This window comes from Pleurodeles waltl, chromosome 7 (genome assembly GCF_031143425.1).
Source record: "Pleurodeles waltl isolate 20211129_DDA chromosome 7, aPleWal1.hap1.20221129, whole genome shotgun sequence".
NCBI lineage: Eukaryota > Metazoa > Chordata > Amphibia > Caudata > Salamandridae > Pleurodeles > Pleurodeles waltl.
Window position 1 is genome coordinate 454,637,051 of NC_090446.1, and position 22,557 is coordinate 454,659,607.

Consider the following 22,557-nt stretch of genomic DNA (forward strand, 5'->3'; position numbering starts at 1 on the left):
ATCTGCAGATAGGCAGATATTGCAGTGAGATGGATTTTAATGGAAGAGAATGCTAGATTAGACTTTTGTAAGTGTGATAAATAGCTTACAATGTCCTTTGTGGAGGCATGTAGTGGTTGGATTTGATTAGTGTGGCAGTAGCAAACAAATCTTTTCCATTTGTTTGCGTAAAAATGACTTGTTGTAGGTTTTCTCACTTGTTTAATGACCTCCATACACTCTTGTGGAAGATTTAAATGTCCGAATTCTAAGACTTTAGGAGCCAGATTGCTAGATTGAGCGATGCTGGATTCGGGTGTCTGATCTGTTGTTTGTGTTGTGTTAACAGATCTGGCCTGTTTGGTAGTTTGATGTGGGGTACTACTGATAAGTCCAACAGTGTTGTGTACCACGGTTGGCGAGCCCAGGTTGGTGCTATGAGTATTAGTTTGAGTTTGTTTTGACTCAGTTTGTTGACCAGATAAGGAATGAGTGGGAGGGGGGAAAAGCGTAAGCAAATATCCCTGACCTGCTGATCCGTAGAGCTTTGCCCTTGGACTGAGGATGTGGGTACCTGGACGCAGTTTTCTTTTGTTGCGAACAGGTCTATGTTTGGTGTTCCCCAGCAGTGGAAGTGATCCTGTAGGATCTGGGGATGTATTTCCCATTCGTGAGTTTGCTGGTGATCTCGACTGAGATTGTCAGCTAACTGATTCTGAATGCCTGGTATGTTTTGTGCTATTAGGCGAATGTGGTTGTGAATTGCCCAATGCCAAATCCTTTGTGCTAAGAGACACAGTTGAGACAAGTGTGTCCCCCCTTGTTTGTTGAGATAGTACATTGTTGTCATGTTGTCTGTCTTGACAAGAATGTGTTTGTGGGTTATTAGTGGTTGAAACGCTTTTAATGCTAGAAATACCGCTAGCAGTTCCAAGTGGTTTATGTGAAGTAGTTTTTGTTGATTGTCCCATTGACCCTGTATGCTGTGATTGTTGAGGTGTGCTCCCCACCAACCATGGAAGCATCTGTCGTGAAAATAGCTTGAGGCACTGGGTCTTGGAATGGCCACCCTTTGTTTAAATTGATAGGGTTCCACAATTGAAGCAAAGAGTGTGTTTGGCGGTCTATCAACACTAGATCTTGAAGTTGACCCTGTGCTTGTGTATATTGTTTTGATAGGCACTGTTGTAAGGGCCGAATGTGTAATCTTGCGTTTGGGACAATGGCTTTGCATGAGGACATCATGCCTAGTAGTTTCATTACAAACTTTACTGTGTAGTGTTGGTTTGGTTGTATGCTTGATCTTACATTTTGGAACGATTGGACTCTTTGTGGACTTGGAGTGGCAATTGCCTTTTGTGTGTTGAGTGTTGCTCCCAAGTATTGTTGTATTTGGGATGGTTGCAGATGTGATTTTTGGTAATTTATAGAGAACCCTAATTTGTGTAGTTTCTATGACGTATTGCGTGTGAAATTGACATTGTTGTTGAGTGTTGGCTTTTATTAGCCAGTCGTCCAAATATGGGAATACGTGCATGTGCTGCCTCCTTATGTGAGCAGCTACTACTGCTAGGCATTTCGTGAATACTCTGGGGGCTGTTGTTATTCCGAACAGTAGCAGTTTGAATTGATAGTGTTTGCCTTGCATTACAAAACTTAGGTATTTTCTGTGAGAAGGATGGATGGGTATGTGGAAATACGCATCCTTGAGATCCAATGTTGTCATGTATTCCTCCTTTTTTAGTAAGGGAACTACATCTTGAAGTGTTACCATGTGGAAATGATCTGATTTGATGAAGAGATTCAGTGTTCTGAGATCTAAGATAGGTCTTAACTTTTTGTACTTTTTTGGAATGAGGAAATATAGTGAGTAGACGCCTGTTCCTTTTTGATGATTGGGTACAAAGCTCTATTGCTTGTTTTTGTAACAGTGCTTGGACATCTATATGTAATAGGTCTAAGTGTTGTTGAGACAGTCTGTGCGTTTTTGGTGGCACATCTGGAGCGAATGCTGTGAATTCTATGCAATAACCATGTTGGATAATTGATAGGACCCATGTGTCTGTTGTAATATGTATCCAGTTTTGGTAGTATGTGGATAGCTTTCCCCCCACTGGTGTTAAGTGTTGGGGAGTTGTGACGTTGAAGTCACTGTTTGCTAGGGCTTGGCTTGGCGGGTTGGAATTTTCCCCTTCCTCTTGGGAATTGCCCTCTATATGAACCACAAACCCCCCCCCCTCTGGTACTGTGATTGAAAGGTGAGTCTGGTTTGGGAGGTGAAAGGTTCAGGTGTTTGTTGCCGAAACCCCCCTCTAAATTGTGGTTTCCTAAAGGTGCCTCAGACTTGTGGGGAATAGAGCGCGCCCATGGCTTTGGCCGTGTCCGTGTCTTTTTTCATTTTTTCAATGGCGGTATCGACTTCCAGCCCAAACAACTGTTGTTGATTAACAGCATATTTAACACCGCTTGTTGAATCTCTGGCTTGAATCCAGAACTCCGCAGCCATGCATGCCTGCGAATGGTTACAGCCGTGTTGACAGTCCGTGCTGCCGTATCTGCCGAGTCTAGTGCGGACCTTATCTGGTTGTTAGATATGGCCTGTCCCTCTTCAACTACTTGCTGGGCACGTTTTTGGTGTTCCTTGGGCAAGTGCTGCATGATGTCTTGCATCTCGTCCCAGTGTGCCCTGTCGTAGCGTGCAAGTAGGGCTTGTGAATTCACAATTCGCCATTGATTGGCTGCTTGTGATGCCACTCGCTTGCCTGCAGCATCGAATTTCCGACTTTCTTTGTCAGGTGGTGGAGCATCTCCTGATGATTGAGAGTTTGCTTTTTTCCTTGCTGCCCTTACAACTACTGAGTCCAGTGTGAGCTACAGTGTTATGAACACTGGATCTGTTGGGGGTAGTTTGTACTTCTTTTCAACTCTAGGCGTGATAGCTCTTCCCTTTACAGGCTCCAGGAAGACCTGTTGCGCATGCTTGAGCATGCCCAGGAGCATTGGCAGGCTTTGATATGATGTGTGGGTGGATGCCAGAGTGTTAAAAAGGAAGTCATCCTCCACTGGCTCTGTGTGCATTGCTACGTTGTGGAACGTAGCTGCCCTGGATAGTACCTGCGTATATGCAGTATTGTCTTCTGGTGGTGACGGCTTGGTTGGATAACATTCTGGGCTGTTATCCGATACTGGTGGATCATATAAATCCTATGCATCAGCATCATCTTGGGTCATCCCAGTATGTGTGGGTGACTGCATTATAGGTGTTCCCACTGGTGACAATTGTGGTGAGTGCAGTGGGGATGGTTGTGGTGAGACCATTGGTGGTGGTGATTTGTCTCTAACCACTTTGGCCTTTGGTTGCATTTCTGTTTCCTGAAATGCAAGCTTCCTTTTCGATTTGAGTGGAGGTAAAGTCTGAATCTTGCCAGTCTCTTTTTGGATATGTAATCTCTGTTGTGTATGGTCAGGTTTTTCCATACCTAACTCTTGCTCAAATCGATGTCTTTCCTTGAGTTGCACGGAAAGTCCTGTATAAGAGCTTCTTTTCGGCTCCGAGAATGCTTTTTTCGGTACCGAAGTTTCTGCTGGTATAGTCTTTTTCGGTTCCAAGGAGCTTTTTCGGGGTTTGCTCGATTCGATCACTCGGTGTCAAAATCGTTCGGTGACGGATTCTCGACCGGAGTCGGAAGTCCTCGGCAACTCCTTGGCCTTTTTCGGTGCCAATGTTTGGTCACCTTCCTTTCGGTGGGTTAAGCCATGGCCTGCTGGCGGTGGCGTCCCCATGGCCTTAATTTTCTTGGTGTGACCCTGAGTTTGGGACGGGGCAGGTTTACTCATGGTTTGTTGCACCGTCGAGGGTCATTCACTGTCGGATTCATCCGAGTCCGTCTCTTGGATGGAGATTCTTTCCTCCTCTTTGATGTCGAGCTGTTCTTTCGGTCTCAACGCCATTTGCAGTATTCTTGCGCGTCGATCTCTCAAGGTCTTCTTTGATAGAAACGCTCGGCAAGCTTCACAAGTATCCTCTCTGTGTTCGGGTGACAAACACAGATTACAGACCCGGTGCTGGTCTGTATAAGGATACTTTGCGTGACACTTAGGACAGAAAAGGAGGAGGGTCCGGTCCATTAGTCTGGGACAACGGGTGTGGTCGGGCCGACCAGGCCTCGGAGAAGAGTGGAAGCCCCGAAGGGCCGCCGAAGCGGTCTTGACGTCAGTGCCGATACACTAACACTAACCCGGTACCGAACGATAACAATACTGTCGAATTTTCGATACTTTAGCTAACTTTCCCGACTCGAAATACGGAGCGAAGAGAGGAGTCACTCGGTCTGGTGACTCGAAAAAACTTCTTCGAATAAAAACAACTTGTAACACTCCGAGCCCAACACTAGATGGCAGGATAATGCACAGCATGTGTATCTGCAGCTACACATGCTACCGAACATATATATACACACAAACAAAAACGGCTTTCCTTCAAAGCCATAAAGGAGCACTCTCCAGGTTTGCAGCTAAGTTCATTTCCCCAGCATGACGTGTTTCGGCCAAATGCCTTTCTCAAATGCCAACAAAATAAAAAGACACTCGTATTTAGCTGTTTAAATAGTTTCTCTTCATTGTTAGTTTCGATATTAGTCATCAGTGAGAAAGGACTTCAGGTCATCCATAAATCACTTGGCTAAGAGTGCTGCCATTTTAACCTGTGTTGTTTATAGTTTTAAAGTCCAAGTTGCAGTCTCACTATCGTAGATTTTGCCATCCTAGTGATTCTGGGCACATTCAAACTATCATTGTAATCGGTGCGCTGTCAGCATGAATACTTAATGTTGTTGTAGAAATATGCGATTGTCTTTTCATGAAACAAATTGGTTAACCCTGTTCATCTCCGTCTCATGCCCATATTATTTCAATACCTGAAGGCAGCAGTCTTGTGACTATATATATATATATATATATATATATATACACATTTTTGATCATTATTTTTATTTATTTATTCATTATTATTAATATATATTTTTTTATTTACTTATTTATAATTTGAATTTTATTTATAGATTTTCTTTTCTTTTTATTAAATTTTTCTCTAGTACAGTAGGACTAGAGTAATAAACAAATAGATGTGTAAATACATATAAAAGGAATATTTGTTCAAGGAATGTAATAATGGGTATAATATGAGAAGAAAAGTAGTATTGTGTAAACATAGACTTTCAAGATGTGTAATATTTGAAGTTAATTAATAAGTGTACTTTTCTAACATGTATTTATCTTTACTCAATTTTTGAATAGCCAAATGCTTATGATAATAAAACATTTGATCAATGTGATATAATATTAGAGCAGGGATTCATAAGTATGTAATAAAACAACTTATCTAGGAGCTATGCAATGACTTGGTAACATGTTAAGCATAGAATAACATACACACACATATATATATATAATATATATATATATATATATATATATATATACACACACACACACACACACACACATACATACACACATGAATACAAACACATATACCCATACATACATATATATATATATATATATATATATATATATACATACATATATATATATATATACACATACATATACATATTGAAACCGTGAGTAAATATACATTAGTTAAACAGGTTTAAAGAGTATGCGAGTGATTTATTGTTATGACATAGTAGTGATACATATTTCCTAAAGAACTATACATTTATAGAATATACACATAATCAGATTAAAAATATTATCAACACAGGCATATACAGTCCATAGCTGTTTGAATATGGTGGTTATGAAGGAAAGAGACAACTCTTGAGTAGTCTTCTGAAGACAAGATAGTTATCTGTGGTGTCCTGCCATTTGATAAAGTGTTGTTTTGACCAATGACTTTGTGTTTCACCACTGCGCATATTAGTTGCTCAATGTTCACCAGTAGCACATGGTATGTTTTGTTCAGTTTAGCCGCCTATGGGCTTCGACATTGCATTAGTCATTACATTCTGTATTGTGCCTATTGGCTTTGACATGGCATTAGCCATTGCTTTCTGTATTCAGTTTAGCCGCCTATGGGCTTTGACATTGCATTAGTCATTACATTCTGTATTCTGCCTATTGGCTTTGACATGCTGTATCCAGTCTAGCCGCCTATTGGCTTTGACATTGCATGCCTATTGACTTTGACATGATGTATTCAGCTTAACTGCCTATTGGCTTCAACATGATATTCAGCTTAACTGCCTATGGGCTTTGACATGATATTATATATTGCATTTTGTATTCAGCTTAACTGCCTATTGGCTTTGACATGATATTCAGCTCCGCTGCCTATTGGCTTTGACATGATATTATACATTGCATTTTATATTCAGCTCAGCTGCCTATGGGCTTTGACATGATATAAGACATTGCATTTTGTATTCAGCTTAGATGCCTATTGGCTTTGACATGACACTAGACATTGCATTTGATATTTAGGTTAGCTGCCTATTGCCTTTAACATGACATTGCATTTGATATTTAGGTTAGCTGCCCATTGCCTTTAACGTGGAGTTCTGTATTTTTCCAAGCTGTGTTTTTGCACCAGAGAACCAAGATGTTTTGCTCTCACAGTAGACTAGACCTGATAAGAGAGAGTACATGGGCGTTGTTTCTCTTCCCTTGAGCTTGGGAACAGGAGTAGTCTTGGAGACCTGGCCAGTCTCCAAAGGGCTTGCTCAGTTTCCCAGGTCTGAGAGGAGGGGGCACACCTTTGTAACGAATGTAACAGGCTGCAGAGAGTCAGATTCGAATCTGCCGGACCTCGTGCTGGAGCTTGGCGCAGGCTGCCAGCAATCCCGTGTGGGTAGATGAATCTCTCTTTCTCGCGGTTGACAGGGGTCCTCAGCTTGCAGACCTTAGAAAGATGAAGCTGTGAATAGTTCCCACACGGTGAAGTATTTGTTTTGCTTTGCATACAATATCTTATAAATATAACCTGCTGTGTATATTGCAAACTGATATATTTTGTTTGATTAACGCGGACTTGAAAGCTACTAATTCGTCATTCATTCATAAACATTGTGGTTGGGGAAGAATAAAATAACAATAAAAGTCTTCTTTGACCTCAGAAGTGCATTTCTGTTGTGTTATGTTAGTGCTTAGAAACTAAATAAGAGGAAAGCACTACAATTGGTACCAGGAGTGGGGTCGGTCATTAAGAGGTGATTAAAAGGGGTTTGACGAGTTAGTAGATTTCTAAGTGCACACTTTAAAAGTGTAATTGTTTTTTGTTGTTTGGAGAATTACAGAAATTGTTTTCTGTTTGGAGAATCACAGTAGCACGGCAGACCATGTCTGAGAATACATGTGTTGATGAACTGCCTGATGGTGCTAAGAAAAACTGTGAATTGTTTTCTGTTTGGGGAATTACAGAAGAAAATGCATGTGTAGCTAAAAGGCCTGATAATGTTTTGAGAAATAATTCCTGTTGTATATATGTAGAAAACGTGTGTTTTGGAAGTAATGATGACAGAAAGGTCTGGATACCTTTATCTGCTTACAGAGAAATGCAGGAGAAATGTAGGAAGTTGGAACATGAAAATAGGAATTTACGTGAGCAAATTAGCCAGGATACAATAATTCAAAATAATGCTGAAAGTTATAAAAATGAAGAATCTTTCTTGTCCCATTCCAATAATGAGGGGGTTAAGACAGCTCCGAGCTGCACTGAGTTTCCGTGTGAGCCAGGGTTTTTGGCAGCCAAAGTGCATTCCTTAACTGATAACACGGACGACGAGTTACCGTTGCAAAATGCACAAGTAAAACGAAGGATTTTAGAGCAAGACACCCCGAGTTTCATTAGCTTGTTTGATTTTTGGAAAAAGAATAGCCCTCATTTGAGAGAAATCCTAACACTTTTGTACATGGTCACTGTGAAAAATAATATGCAGCTGCGCGCTTGTGATTTGGCAAATGAAATAATGCAGACTTTAGGTTTCTGCGCAGTGCAAGAAGGAAATACTTATGTACATTTAAATCATGAACAAGGAAAGAAAATAGTGCCCCTAGCTAGAATCATACAATGGATCTGGTACTTGCAAGACAGGGCTAGAGTACCACAGATAAAAGAATTACCAATGAAGTTGTGTGCACCATTTGAATTCGTGTCCACTGAAGATAAAAAGCATGTTTGTTTTACTAATGATTCATTGACTGAAATGTTGCTTTCTGGCACAGTAGAAGAAACAGCGTTGTATAATGTGTGTCAGATTTTAAAGCAAGAGCTACGTGAGATGTGTAATTTTTATGCTGATTTTTGGTTCTTTGATAATGTTTTAGCCACATGGCTTGTACCTAACTGGTTCAATTACCTTGCAGATGTTAATGAGAAAAATTCAGAGAGAGAAGTGTTCACCCAGAATTCTGCCTTAGTGGGGATGGCTAAGTGGGTGCCCCAAAAATGTGGGCAGCTGAGAGGAAAAGCCACTTACAGGTGGGCAGAGATGAGAGAGATGCCCATTCCCCTAGATTTGATAAAAACTGTGCAGCATGCACAAAAGCAATCTGTCATGCAAGCAGTCACAGAGCAGTTGGGGAGAGGAAAGTTACCAGAACAGAAATGGCAAATTGATCAGGTTTTAGGGAGAGTGATTGCTGCAGATTACCAAGGAAAAATCGAAATTATGCTGATACCTAGAAAAGAATCTGATTCATTCATACAAATTGGAGACAGAATGGCCCAACTTGGCAAAAATGCAGTGAATGGAGGTTTGGTAAAGAAGGAGTCTGCCCCAGCCCTTCTGACAGTGCAAGAAAAGGGAAGCTGTGGTGCAGCAGATAAAAACCTCAGTGCTGATGTGTTGGCTGACGCCCCAAGTGACCCTCCAGAACCTGCAGAGAATATAACAAAGGGCCCCAAAAACGTCCTGCTGATTATAAAACAGGGAAAGAAAGAGGAAGGGTGCAGTTTAAATGAAAAATGTTATTTGCAAGAAAAGTCATACTTGTTTCTTTTGCAGATCCGACCACGTTTCGCCACTGTCCCTGAGTGTGCTGCGTGGTCCCCCTTCCGGTGTGTGCGTGTGGGGTCGGGGAAGGGACCGAATCCCCAACCTGAACCTGGCTGAGCAAAGTGCCAGCACCATGGATCCATTTTGCGCAAACTGCGCCTTCAGTTCAAGTTCAACTTGTTTGCTGTGTTTTTTTTTTTTTCCCTCTCGTATGGAACTCTGACTTTTGCTTACCTTCCAGAAAACCTTTCAGGTGGACCGTGCACCTTTACATGAGCAGAACTCATGCCACATCAAATTGCTAACACTGTTGAATTAGAGACTCATTCAGAAAAAAAAAAAAAAAAAAAAATTGCCCAGTCTTTTCTATGTAGATGTATCTGATGTGAAAGGTTATGAGATCAATGTGTTAATTCACTTCTATTGCTTTACAGGGATTGCTTTGATCATTGAAATTTGATTTGCTGATAATGTTTTTTTTGTTTGTTTGAAATATGAGATATGTGAAACAAAAATTCATTGGTCAAAGGGCGGAATGTCCTGCCATTTGATAAAGTGTTGTTTTGACCAATGACTTTGTGTTTCACCACTGCGCATATTAGTTGCTCAATGTTCACCAGTAGCACATGGTATGTTTTGTTCAGTTTAGCCGCCTATGGGCTTCGACATTGCATTAGTCATTACATTCTGTATTGTGCCTATTGGCTTTGACATGGCATTAGCCATTGCTTTCTGTATTCAGTTTAGCCGCCTATGGGCTTTGACATTGCATTAGTCATTACATTCTGTATTCTGCCTATTGGCTTTGACATGCTGTATCCAGTCTAGCCGCCTATTGGCTTTGACATTGCATGCCTATTGACTTTGACATGATGTATTCAGCTTAACTGCCTATTGGCTTCAACATGATATTCAGCTTAACTGCCTATGGGCTTTGACATGATATTATATATTGCATTTTGTATTCAGCTTAACTGCCTATTGGCTTTGACATGATATTCAGCTCCGCTGCCTATTGGCTTTGACATGATATTATACATTGCATTTTATATTCAGCTCAGCTGCCTATGGGCTTTGACATGATATAAGACATTGCATTTTGTATTCAGCTTAGATGCCTATTGGCTTTGACATGACACTAGACATTGCATTTGATATTTAGGTTAGCTGCCTATTGCCTTTAACATGACATTGCATTTGATATTTAGGTTAGCTGCCCATTGCCTTTAACGTGGAGTTCTGTATTTTTCCAAGCTGTGTTTTTGCACCAGAGAACCAAGATGTTTTGCTCTCACAGTAGACTAGACCTGATAAGAGAGAGTACATGGGCGTTGTTTCTCTTCCCTTGAGCTTGGGAACAGGAGTAGTCTTGGAGACCTGGCCAGTCTCCAAAGGGCTTGCTCAGTTTCCCAGGTCTGAGAGGAGGGGGCACACCTTTGTAACGAATGTAACAGGCTGCAGAGAGTCAGATTCGAATCTGCCGGACCTCGTGCTGGAGCTTGGCGCAGGCTGCCAGCAATCCCGTGTGGGTAGATGAATCTCTCTTTCTCGCGGTTGACAGGGGTCCTCAGCTTGCAGACCTTAGAAAGATGAAGCTGTGAATAGTTCCCACACGGTGAAGTATTTGTTTTGCTTTGCATACAATATCTTATAAATATAACCTGCTGTGTATATTGCAAACTGATATATTTTGTTTGATTAACGCGGACTTGAAAGCTACTAATTCGTCATTCATTCATAAACATTGTGGTTGGGGAAGAATAAAATAACAATAAAAGTCTTCTTTGACCTCAGAAGTGCATTTCTGTTGTGTTATGTTAGTGCTTAGAAACTAAATAAGAGGAAAGCACTACATGTGGATCTTATATTTGGTGGTAATGAATTCCATAGTTTGGCTGCTTGAACGGTGAAGGAGGTACCACCTATAGTCTTTTTCTTATAAGGTGGTGTTCTAAGGCGGGGCCAATCTTGAGTGGAGGTTTCTTTGTTGAATGTATTTGGTTATTTTGTTTCTGATAAAGAACGGTCTTGTTCCATGTATAGCTTTGTGGGTGATACAAAGCAGCTTGAAGGTGCATTTTCTGGCAACGGGTAACCAGTGTAGTGCTCTCAAGGCAGGTGAGATGTGGGCCTGTGGCTTTACATATAATAGTAGCCTGGCAGCAGAGTTCTGAAGACGTTGTAGTTTTTTCATATTAGATAGAGATGATCCATGGCAGAGGCCATTGCGCCTACTACCCCTGCCGAGGCGTAAAAGCGCTTTTCGGCATGTAGCACGCTACTCCGGAACCCAGAAGGAATTAGTGGTGGTTAGTATAGGGAAATATGAGTACAGTTTTAGTATTATTATGAGTTAATTTGAGCCGCGGATATGTGAGTTTGTTAGTTGGATTGACTAGAGTAATGGAAGGGTGGAGGAGGGAGGAATCCAGAAGTGTTAATTGGGAGTTTATAGTAATAGGATTTAGGCTTAGGATGAGTAAAGGGGGGATGGAGGAGGGAAGAGTCTGTGTAAAGGGTTAGGGAGATCATAGCAGCAGGAGGGGTTTTGGATGAGTTAAGGGTGAGATAAATGAGGGAGAATTTAGTAGGGTTGTTTGGGAGATCATGGTAGTAAACTGAGGTTTGGGTGTGATATGTGACTCTTGTAACACAGCAATAGGAGTCCTTACATTTAAAAAATGTATGAAGAGGGTAACATTTAGTGGGTGTATACATCTCACAGATATTGCAGGATAACATGTTATAAGAGCGAGGTGTCATGGGTTCAAGATGGCGGTCCCTCCCTACTGTTCCTATGTGAAGACTAAGGTGCCACGAGTCAGTGTTTTTAAGGGAAATATAAAGGAGACCCATCTGGGAGATGACAATAGGAGGCCTAGGATCGTAATGCTTGAGGGTCTAGAAGCAAACAAACATCAAGCAGTAAGTAACAGAAATAATACAGGTAGTAAGGCAACAGCCTGTTGCTCAAACATGTCAATACATCTGAAATAGGGGGTGGTACAGGAAAGAAGCATCTGGGTTGCTCCCTGGTAGGTCTATGGTGGTGCGATTTGCACAAAGAGGCCAGCCCCCCCTTTGCCCCGAAAAATGTTGAAGCTGCGATCCTGGCGAGGCCGACACAACAGAGCCAGAGTTCCCCTGCAGGGTCCCTGCAGTGACATACCATCTGTCGATATGATCTCATCCACTGCCTGGTGTCCCATGAGGGGAGTATACTGGCACTTGACCAGGCAGAGAGTCAAGATCTCCTTACCTCGGATGCTGCTGGAGAGGAGTCTGACTGATCCCCCTGGACAGTGCAGAAAAACACCGCCACTTCCAGGGCAGCCTGACAGTCATTCAGACTTGTGCAGGATAAGGTATGCTTAAGGTTGGCCCCACCTGGGCCTATGGTGCCACTCCAGATGGCGGTATCTGTGGGTGGGGAGCAACTGTCTGCTACCTGCCATAGCTCCATTTGGCATCATGGCCTCCAGCCAGTTCCAGCTGGACCTTGGCCACAATGGGGTACGGCAGGCGCCCCAGGGGGTGGGTGCCACATCTGGACCCAGTGGGCTTGTTTGATGGAGAACTGGGGATGAACTCCTCAGTCAGGACCAGCTCCTTAAACCACTGCTCCAGATAGTCCACCATGTTGGATCTCTTAGAGACCTCTGAGAGGCCTATAATGGCGATGCTGCTATGCCTCGCCCTCCCCTCTGAATCCACAGCCTTTATTTTTAGGAAATTTACCCACTCCATGAGATTCCGTAGTTGCTACTAGAAGTTGGACACCTGAGGCTGAAAGGCGGCTAGTGACTTCTCTCTGAGGGTGACCTGTTAAGAAGCTTCTTAAGTCTTGCCAGAGCAGATTAATTTCCTCAGACACTGCATTTACCTTTGCATCTAGGTGGAACCTGGAGGTCTCAATGGCTGCCAGTATGACATCCAATTTGTCCTTCCTAGATGCATTCTCTGCACTCTCCGAACAGCTCTCCTGGGAGCTCAATGGCTGCCAGTAAGACATCCAATTGCCCCGCATAAATGCATCATCTGCAGTCCCTGAATCGCTATCTGGAGAGCTCACAGACAGGAATGTCTTCTTGGCTGGCTTGGTTCACCCCCCCCCTTGCTGCAGTTCAGGGTCCAAGGCACCAGAGATTAGGCATGCCGGTCCTTGCTTTTTGGTGGGGGGAGTTGTCTCTCGAGGGTGGGACGCCACTCCACCATGATGAATATGCTATTGTAACAGCTCATGGGATTTCAGTGTGTTCCTGGAGAGGAGGGGAGACCACTCCGTGCCTCCCTCTGTAGGCATAGTTGTGGCCTCTGTGCAGGGCCCACTTAACCTGCCCAGGGCCAAAGAGTAGTGGGTGTGACAGCATGAGCAGCCCTTTTGTGATCCAAGGTGGAAGCATCCATCTGTTGCACTGGGGTCCCCCATTCTCTGGGACCCACAGATGTTCCCAGGGGGTGTAGTCTACAAATTAAGACTCTCCTCCGGGTGAGCCACTCGTGTGCTATCCTGAGGTCTTTGGAAGGGGAAGACCCATTCTCTCCCTCCCCTTGTGTGCAGCTGTTTCCCCCGCCATCCCAGGACTGCTCTACCATGCCCAGAGACACCGGAAAGGCCTGTCAGGCCTGGGAAAGCCGCAGCCAAACCACTGATGGCGGGCCCACACTGAATTAATTGTCCTATGGATGCCACACTGTGGAGACCGAGGAGTCCCGGATTCTGTTGCTTCCTAGGTGTACCAGGGGATCAGCTCCTTTGACTCTAGGGTCTCCACCTATAAAGGCCAGTGCCGTCCCGGCTGCACAGCTATACATGGGACTCCAATTCCTCTGCGCTGCTCCTGCCACATCAGCACTGCTGGAGCCCTGCAGACCTCCATCCTCCGTTTTGGGCTCCAGTTTGGCAGACCCAGTGTTTGTGCGCTCAGGACCCTGCTAGGGTCTATCCCTCAGTTTTCAGAATCACTGCACCTCTGCTGACATCCAGTAGGCCTTGGCATTCCCTGTCGCCCACGGAGAACCCGTGCTTGACACCTCTCCAGGGGGTTCCCAGCAATGCCAGGCCATGCCTCCTCAGTCTTCGCCAGTTGAGGTCGTCTATCTCCGCAGGAAGATGGCGGTAGCGGTGCCGGGAGCTCTCGAGTTACGTATCTGCAAAGGTGTCTAGGTTAGCCATGCCCCGGCCTAATATGTCTTAATATGCATAGGGGTCCACTGAGGTCCTCAAAGTTGTGCCACATGAGAAGCTTTTCTCCTTCCCCTCTACAGAGGGCTGGAGCTAGCCCTAAAAACACACGTGGGTTGCGTTTTAGAGCCTTTATCTATTGCCAGCGCTAGGCCCTGTCATGCAAGCTGGATACCATTTTTATCTGAAGAATTGTGGAAACACTGATGATAGGAACTTTGTGGCTCTCTGCAGATTACGGACATTTCCCTCACAGAAATGTTTGAAAAATGAAAGATTTTAGACAAAGTTTTCAGAAATGTGTGGGTGTGGTAGGTGTCCATGGACAGCGTCTGAGTTCTGAATCAAAATCTGTAGCTACCCACATCACCAAAAAGAGGTCATTTTTTATGCCAAAAAATTTGATGTCTCCACTGTGTATTTGGGCCTTTACTGTTGTGGGCCATAGGTCCCGCTACACATAGGGTATGTTGGAATGCCAAGTTGTAGTAATTTTGTGGGTCCCCACTGAATATGGAGGCTTCAGTCACAGAAATGTGAGAAAAGTGTGTTATTTTAGTCAACATTTGAGCCCTGCAAAGTTTGAATTTTGCAGGGCATTCTCTGTAATAAATTGTAGTGGAATCTGTGCATGTCACACCATCATGGATTTCTCTGGGTGTCAAGTTTTCAGAAATGTCTACGTTTTAAGTTTCCCTTGGTGGCAGCCACTCCAAGGCCTAAATATCACAGCTATATAATCACCAAAATGGGTTGATTTCTATGGAGAATATTTGATGTGTCCACTTTGTGTTTTGGGGCCTTTATTATTGCAAGCGCTATGACCAGCCACAGATGTGGGGTTCGTTTTTTACTGGGAGAACTGTAAGAACAAAGAATAGAATAACATTAACATGTTAATACCAATTGGATTTCTCTCCATTTTAGATTCCACATGCAAAAGCAGTGTGTATGAAAGAACATTCTGCAAAATGCCCTTTGAATCACATGATAGAATGGGTAAATCCAAACTTAAAGGTGTGCAAATATCCACTATTTCTAAACTCAGTATCCTGGGCATATTTCAGAAAATTCTAGTTCTCTGTATACCTACTTTTTCATGGATTGGATTTTACAATATGAATTGCTGCACACTCTGTAAACAATGAAGAATCTTTCCACAGGTAAGCTCAGTTTTTGGCTCTGGTTATCACAGATTTTTGGATAATCAACAACCACTATATATGCTGGCGACAAGAGGGGCATGACAGACATCACACAGTAAGCTAGTTTTGTAAATTGGCCACAAGGTCAAAATATTAAATATGAAAATACTGTAACTTATTTTTAACTTCCTATTTCATTATATTTTACTTCAACAGTTAGTTTCTTTGGAAAAACCATATGAAATCAACACAAATGACCACTTGCTGAATTCAGAATTTTGTCTAGGTTTCAGAAGTGTATAGCTTTCTGGGTTCACTCATGGGTTTAAAAAACTGCAAGTAGTTTCAAACCCCCAAAAATTGGAAAAATAGACTGCCAGGTGGAAAAAAATGCAAATACTATAGTAAAAAAAAAATCTTTTTTTTTACAACTCTGCTAATTGTGAGTAGCAGTTAGTGGTTAAAGCACTGTTTTGGTATTTTAGAAAACTCACAGAACAATAGCATTTTGGACATGCTTTGCTTCCCATGTCCGAAGTTTGGCTTTGCCGCAGGCAAAAAAGATGACTCTTATGATAAAGATGTTTAAATAGTCAGTGCATTTGGCTTATTTAAGGATGTGCGAAATTCGGGTAATTTACTTTTGCACAGCAACGTGAAACGTTCAGCAAAATTAAGCATAACATTGTCAAATGAAAATCCATTACTTTACACTATGTTTAAGCACAAAAGCTGTCCTTGTGAAATGGCAGTTTCAGTCAATTTTAACTAAGAATGGCACCTAATTTTGTGAATTTAGCATAATATGCAAAATTCCTGAAATCATGCGTGTGTAATAAACTTTTGTCTAGGTATAATCTTAACACTAAACACACAAATATTACCCAAGGACAAGTATGACTTCTCTTTAACGTAATTCATGGATATGGGCCTTTTTTAGGTCAAGCCTAGGCAGCGCGCATGCGCTGTCTGCAAGACATGCTGTATTCTGTCTATGGGCTTTTAACCATGCCAGCTATTGACATTTGTTCTTTGTTGTTCTTGTCTTAAATGCTTCCTTTTTATTGGTGCATTTCTCTTAATGTCCCTCTTTTAGTGTGTTTAGTTCCCTCCCAGGGGATTTCACTAAGTGAATATTTTTGTAGGCCATCACACTACAGTCCCGCTTTCTCCTGTTACAGCGTGTGATGGCCCCCTCTCATCTGGGCATTGCAGCCTAAGTGTTAGTTTGGTGACAATAATTGGTGCTGATAAAATCTGGCATCATCTCTGGGCAGCCACCGCCACTCCCCAAAGCAGTGACATTCCAACTGTAACACAGGTGACACCAGCCCTTTTTTCTTCCATGTGTGTGTAATCCGAGCAGCAGTTTTTGGAGTCAGTGTGCTGTAGTAGCACACTTACATGAAAGACTCCCAGAAGCATGTTAGCAGTGTGTCTGGGTTGCTGGTGGCCAGGGTGAGTGGCCCGGGGGAAGAAGAAAGGAAGATGTATGTAGACAGCTGAGGAGCTGGTTGGGTTGTGACGAGCGAGGCAGGAGAAACTCTGGGCCTTGAAAAGCAACAGCAAGGCTTTCCCGCTTGAGTGAGGAATCACTGTTAGAGAGAAGCCTCTTTCTGTAACCTCTGCCACACTGGTGCCTCACCGTGGACAGGACATTATTATTTTAGGGAACAGTGTGAAAAAAACAGCTCACATTATTTTTGCCTCCTTTTATTTTTCGATCTTGGTGCCTGGCACATTTTTCTCGCTTTGCGAGTCTGCATGCCTACTTCCAAAAAAGGATACATAACTGAGTTATTTTTAGGCAGAAACCATATTTTTCTGATTAAGGTTAAATACATGGTAAAAGTGACTTCCCAATTTTTGCAACGTGCTGAACCCTCAAAGTCAAAGATCTTAACATTTTCATGAGACAAATGAATTAGAAAGAGATTTTGATCCCTGGTGTGCTTCGTTTTTTACCTAGGGAAAAAGGATTGGATCTCAGGCATGTGAAAGCAGATACAATTAAAAGATTGTTTGTCCAAGTCCTTAAACATGTGCCTACTCTAAGATCTATGGATTAATTCAGTAAAATATCATCTTCTGCGCTTCTTATATTTGTATGCAAGGGGCTAATGGTTTCTTCCATGTGTAAGCAGGGCAACAGAGGGAGTGGGGGTCCAATGAGGGCGAGTTCTTCTGCTTAAGCGCTTATTTATAGCCCTGCATTTGCCAATTGCATGGCCTCTGGGTGCAGCTGATTACTTCTGAGATGCATGTTGTTTGTTGCTGTTTACTGGATACCCCAAACATTCTGTATGGGATTGGGTCTTGCAAACATGTTTGATTGTGATCAGCAGAACTTGTGCTTTAGGTACAGTGCATGTTGCAGTGCCCACTTGTCCCAGTGCACATGACCGTGTCTGTTTGTCAGAGTACTGTCAGTGTGTCCTTTCTCAGTGTGCGCATGTCATAGTATGCTGGCAGGTTCTATGTCAGGACTGGAGGCTCCGATTATGCATCTCTTTCTTCACTTTAATTTTAACAGCAGCCAATCAGAACGTTTACACAGAAAAAACTCCAAATCCCAAGTGTATACACAGCACGTGATAACCACAGAGGCAGTCCCCCTATATAACGCTGACAACCATGAAACAACTCTTCTTTCTTTGCTGCTTTGCAGCCAGTTAAATGCTTTTCAATTTCTATTTAACAACGGTTTTGAGATCGTGACTTGTGTTTTATTGGCGCTTTGAGATGGCGCTGTGCGCGCGTTGTTATATTATTACTTCTGGTACTTGGGAGCGTCGGTGCACCTCCCGGTGGTGGCCTCTCGGCTTGTGTCCTGCTTTTGGTGGAGCGGGAGCAGGGGAGTGAAGACGCGTGACGATGCCGCGCAGTCCTCTTTCTACTGCACACAGCTTGTTCTACCTCGCATGCGCAGAGCCCCATAATTATCGAACAAGTTGAGATGTGTGTCCTCGTCTCTTTAAAGCATTTGGTTGTGTTTTTCTCCCCGTTATGCACCCCAAGTGTGCTCCCTTTGGGGTTGAAACAATTTTTCCACAGGACTGTTTATATTTGGGCAGAGCTCCCTCCACATCTTATTTGTGATTTAACCTACTTTCAGGGCTGGTATTCTTCCCACGTTGTTCTACATCTCCTGGATTTCTCCTCCTTTAGAGTTTTATATTTCTATCCAGTCAGTATGGCTGCCTTTATAAATATTATGTAGATGTTCCGGCGTGATCTTTTGAGCAAGATCTTGTCTATGCCCTAGATGCTGGTGTGCGTCATACAGTCAATCAAGCCTTGGCCCAGGCTATCAGGCCTATTAAACACCATCTCATTGGTTTCACCGAGCAGCAGGGATGGGTGGCCCCGTAAGGGTCTCAAAAAGTAAAAAATCCCACGCTGTCTGATGTCTCACAGGCCCTGTGGCCGGGTAAGTATCCGCATGCTGTGGACTTTGAGAGTCTTATCAGATCCCTGGCGAGGGATCATGATTATAATGCTTCTGCTACCTCGAAGTCTAAGTCCGAGGAGGATTTGGCATCCTCTTCTGCAGCCCAGGGGGATGATACCCCCTGAAAACGCATAAAGCAGATGCACCACCAGGATGATCCTACTGCTACGCCAAAAGTTCTTACTTTTGAACCGGAGGACATTGTTCATCCCTGCTCTACTCTATGGTTGCCTCCTGTGGAAGTAGTTGATTATGTGGAATCTCACATTAGGCATGGATTTGAGAAGGAGGGTCGCTCCAGATTACGTTCGCCCCAAGACCAGATTTTCCCTCTAAGGTGACAGAGTCACCTGAACTGGATCCTACTCTTGTCACATATTTGAAAAGGTTTTCAAAGGATCCAAAGAAGGGGATCTATCATGCCTGGTGCTGTTGCCAGGACAAACTTCTAGACGTGACTAGTACATTGACCAAGATTTTGGAGATGGGGTTTCAGGCCAAGGATTCTGGTGATGCTATTGACTCCGATGTTCTGGTTGGTTGGGCACAAAGGGCCCTATGCTTTCTGGGGAATGCTAATTGTGTGATTTCCAATAAACACCGTTGCTCCGTATTGATAAAGATGGATCCAAAGTTGGCAGACCTTGCTTCATCTGAGTCAGGTCCTTTGGCTCAGGGTTTGCTTTTTTGGTTCTCCTTTCCTCAAGGAGCTTTCTAAATTTGTGGCAACTTATGCCAATTTGGACAAGGCCCAAGGGTCTATCAAAAAGGTTCTTCGTCCACTTTTTCGTGGGGCTGGACGCTAGAGGGCGAGCCTTCAGCCAATTCAGTCAACAAGGTCCTCAGCGGGGATACTATCATCAGGGAACAGGTGGTTTCCAAGACTACGATTCCTCTGTATCCACCTTCTACCCTTCCCGCAGAGGGAGATCTAGAGGCACCCAATCCTACTCCCACGACGCAGGATCTACAGGTGAGCCTAATTTTAAGCTCAGAGATTGTTTTAGGGGCAGGACAGGGTGTTTTATGCAAGCATGGCGCAAGATTACTTGCGACGCTTAGGTCTTGGAGACTATTACAGGATTCAAGCTAGAATTTTCTGAGTTCCCATCTCAGGCATATCTTCCCCATCCAACGTATTTTTCCCTTCAAGATGGCAATTTAATTTCCGCAGAAATCGCATTGCTTTCGAAAAAAGGCGCTAATATCTAGGCTTCCACTCATCCAATTGGGTTTCTCAGCTCGGTATGTTTAGTGGACAAGAAGGGAGGTGGCTCCCTCCTTGTGTTGGATCTCGAAGAGTTCAACTGGTATTTGGTTTATCAGCATTTCAAGATAGAGGGCATCCACTTACTGAGCAATATTCTTCAGGAACGAGACTGTATGGTTCGTTTAGATTTAAAGGATGCTCAACGGACCATTCCTATTTTTCCTCCCCACCATCAATTCCTCCAGTTTCTGTTGGAAGGCCTTTGTTACGGATACGGGGTCCTTCCTTTCGGCCTCTCATCCGCCCCTTGGTGCTTCAAAAAAGTGATGAGGCAGGTGGTAGAGTTCCTCCGTGCTCGAGGAGTCCCTCTTATAATTTACCTCGATGACATTTTAATTTTGGCTCAATGTCCTCGTCTAGTCCTCGACCATCTGGAATGGTCCATTTCTCTTCTCCAGAGTCTGGGATTCATTATCAATGCCCAGAAGTCGGTCTTAATTTCTTCTCAGAGGTTAGATTTTCTGGGCTTTCGGGTAGACTCTACTCTGGCTCAGTTGATCCCCCTCAGAAGATTTGTCTGATCAAGAGAGAATTGAGGTTACTATTGTTCAGACAGACTGTATCCTTGAGGGCGATTGCCCGCATGGTGGGCCTGCTCTCTTCTTCCATTCAAGCAATCTTCCGGGTCCTCTACACTACAGGGCTCTGCAGAGAATGAACATTTTTCATCTTCAGACAGGTCTCAAATATGTGGACCAGATTCCCCTTTTGGAGGAGGCTCACTCGGAGATCCATTGGTGGTTACACCACATGGAGGCTTGGAATGGCAGGGCCATCTTTAGTTCTTCCCCAGAAATTGTGAAAGAGTCCAACACCAGTCTTTGGGGATGAGGGGCTCGTTGCAGGTCGGTTTCCACAGGGGGTCATTGGCCCAAAGTGGAGCTGGACCTCTATATCAATGAATGGTCTGGAGCTCCTAGCGGGCTCGTTTGCAATCAAGAGCTTGTCTCCTATCAAGACGAATTGCTGTATCCTTCTTCGTACGGACAATATCTCGGCAGTGAGATATATCAACAAACTTGGCAGAACCAAGTCTCGCATTCTAGCAGAGATAGCCAAAGACTTTTGGCATGTTTGTCTACAACACCGGATTTCAGTAGTGGATACCTGCTGGGGAGCAGCAATTCTGTGGCGGATTGGCACTCTCGTCACCTTCGGGATTTCAGCGACTGGAGGCTTCATTCCAAGGTCTTTCAAGTTTTCCGCTCCCTGTGGGTCCCTTCTCTGTAGATCTGTTTGCATCGTGCCTCAATCAGCAGATGAAGAGATTTTCAGCTGGAGGCCAGATCCGGAGGCACTAGCGACAAACTCTTTTCTCCAGGACTGGTTTCTGGGTCTGGGCAATTCGTTTCCTCCCTTCCTGATAATTCACAGGGTTTTGGATCAGATCCGACATCAGCAGGCATATCTCATTCTAGTGACTCCTTTCTGGAGGTCCCAGGCTTGGTTTCCGGTAGCTCTGGAGTTGAGTTGCGTCCTCCCGAGATTGATTCCAGTTCGACCCAACCTCCTTGTGGATCCCCTGGGCTTTCCTCATACTCTAATTCTCGCGGGACAGCTGGCCCTAGTGGCTTGGCGTCTTTCAGGGAAAGATGGAGTATCCCAGGACTTTTGCAGGAGTCTTCCGCTTTCATTGCAGGATCCTGGTCTTCCAGTACCCACAAGAGATATGTTTCCGCTTGGAAACAATGGTGTTCTTTGTGCAGTGCACGGAACTCTGATTCGTCTTCAGCAGATTGCAGTCTGGTCCCGAAATCTTTGTCCTCTCTAGCTTTGTCCAGCTTGGCTTATAGATCGTTTAATAATTATCGGTCGGCCATTTTGGCGGGTCATTTACCAATGGACAGTAAACCTGTGGGGGAATTACCCATCGTTGGTCAGCTTTTGAAAGGCATAAGGTTGGCTAACCACCTCGTCCGCGTTTTTCTACCCTTTGGAATGTGAATATAGTCTTGAGATTTTTAGAGCCGTGGCCTGCTAATAGATTCCTTTCCAGGAAACAGCTTTCGGCTAAACTCACTATGTTATTATGTTTAATCTCCTGCAAACGGGTTTCTGATGTTAGGGATTTGGATTTGGCAGATAGTTTTTTTTTCTCCTTAGGGAGTAACCTTTTCTATTTCCTGTTGTACAAAGTGTAATTTGAAATCGGTTTCCTATCCTAGTTTTGTAGACATTTCCAAATTGTGTGTAGTACAATGTCTGATAGCTTATGAGGTAAGTAGAGAAGAATTTTGTTCTGATATGGGGGGACAGTTATTGATTTCTTTGGTAAAACCTTATCACCCTGTTTCGTCTGCCACTCTGGCCAGATGGGTTCGCTGGCTCTTGTGTGAAGAGGGCTTTGATATTTCTAAATTTGACACCCATTCCACTAGAGGGGCCATTGCCTCAAAATCTTTTGCCTTGGGTTCCAGGATAGAAGACATTTTAAGAGCTTTAGATTGGTCTTCTGAATCTACGTTCAAATCACTTTATTATAAACCTATTGTGGATATTGCATCTGTGGTTGTCTGTCAGCTTTAAAC